Source organism: Rosa chinensis, chromosome 1, assembly GCF_002994745.2.
Source record: "Rosa chinensis cultivar Old Blush chromosome 1, RchiOBHm-V2, whole genome shotgun sequence".
NCBI lineage: Eukaryota > Viridiplantae > Streptophyta > Magnoliopsida > Rosales > Rosaceae > Rosa > Rosa chinensis.
In genome coordinates, this window is record NC_037088.1 from 33645638 (window position 1) to 33647594 (window position 1957).

Consider the following 1957-nt stretch of genomic DNA (forward strand, 5'->3'; position numbering starts at 1 on the left):
GACACATTTTAGTAGTCCCCTGTACAATTGGTATGCATGCATTTTGGAAATTAAAATTGGCTATTCCTGAAACCATAAAATCCACATCCAAAATCATTCGTTGCAATTTCCATTAATCCACCATTGTCTCATGTACACAAACCTAATCATGAATATCGATTCAAAATGACCCATATCTACTAATTTGGATATACAGACAAGTCCAAATGCTTAAACAAGGAAGAATTTCTACTAGACACAAGTTAATAAAAGAACTAGCTAGCCATACTGCTGTACCAGTTTCACAATATGATCATGTATGGAATCACCCGAATCATAGAAGTGGTCATATATAGAAGAAGGAAGGTATTCCGGGGTGAGTGAGTATATATGCATAACCCTGCAGATAATATGCACATAGAATGAAGTTATATCCTTGTTTTGCTAGATCAGATATCATGCAACCAAGGACAAAGCAGTTTAGCAGAATAATAAACAAAATAGCAAAACATCAAGCCACATTACTCAAGTGTCCTTACCAAAGAAAAGAAAAGAAAAAAGCTTACCAAAGCATGATTAAATTTGTCTTTGCTATTGTGGGCATCCATGAAAATGATAGCCAGTAAATAAGGATCCATTTTCTTGCAGCAAGCCAGCACAAAGAGCAAACTGACGTCTTACAGCCCTTTGAAGCAAATCAGAGAATAGATTAGAGAACATATTAGCTTGCAAGAAAACAACAAAAACCTTCAGACGACGAGCCCAATTAGAGCAAGAACAGAGCAAGAAACAAGATGATACCTCATGACTAACAAACTAACTAGAAGCAAAATCTTGACATCGATTATATTTCAAACAAACATCTTTCATGGCTTTACGTGTTCCCTTATAAGAAAAGAATAAAATAAAAAATTTAAAAACTTTCAAACACCATAGTAAGAATGCTAAAATAAAGCAACAAGTGCATATTGACCGAGAGTTGACTCTACTAGATCTGCTTTATTCCCAGCTAGTGCCATGACCATATTTGGATTGCCTTGTCATAAGGGAATGATCCAAGTAGATAGAATTAGCTATATTGAAAGACGCAAACTCGCATAGAAAGTTAGTATACAGAGTACGGCACCTAAACAAAACTGAAATTAAAGTTATAGCCTAAAATTATTTAAAGCAGCCAAGGACTGAGTGAGTTTAGACAGCAAGAAAGTGCGAGCAATACCTTGTGATTTCAGTTCTAGCACCCATTTTTTTGCTCGCTCAAATGAGGCCCACAAGAGAAAAAATAAAGTTGAATTTCTGTTTAAGGCATAATCAAGTAGCAGAACTTAAGAGCTTTCCTGGCACTATCCCTATATTCAACATATGAAACGGAAAAGAAAATTTCAAATGATACTTAGTTACACATAAACAATTGTCAGCTCGGGAAGACTAAAATATTTTCATTGTTTTAACTTTTATTTTTCAGAACTAGACCTCTTCGCAAAACGCAGCAAGGCTGACATGCATTCCTTCACCTGCCACAGAATAGAATTGCCAAAGCTTAGTACTTTCAGTCCTGAAGCCACTGTATGGTATTATAATGTGAGGTTAGTGTTTTTGATAATCTCAACCTAGTTAGTTTAGAGTTTGAAAATTAGACAACTACATGAAGGTGTCTCATAGTCAAGAACCTAGTAGTCAAAAGTGTGGGTGTTCAGATGCAATGTAAACATTGTCAAAAGGAAACAAGTTTTTAAGTATAAATTGATTTAAACAAGTTTCAAAGTACTACACAATTTTGATTCTCCCGAAAGGTGTTATAGCCAAAGCAGCCAATAAAGATCAGACATCTAGAATTTGATCATATGCTTGGTATGTTACAAGTAAAAACTCCAACCTGAACAATGCCTCCAGGACTTCCAGCCACTCCTTTTAAATGAACTGTTTGAATGGAATCAGCAATTAAAGCTTGAGGAGCCAGAGACCAACTTTCCTCTAA

General features: G+C 35.4%; 1 long non-coding RNA gene across 1 annotated transcript; it reads right to left on the reverse strand.

Moving 5' to 3' along the window:
• Positions 1-342: 342 nt before the first annotated feature.
• Positions 343-1249, reverse strand: LOC112182240. The gene is made up of 3 exons (XR_002929343.2): positions 1199-1249; positions 546-664; positions 343-379 (listed from the first exon to the last, which is right to left on the reverse strand). It is a non-coding gene; the product is annotated as an uncharacterized LOC112182240 (long non-coding RNA).
• Positions 1250-1957: the final 708 nt, after the last annotated feature.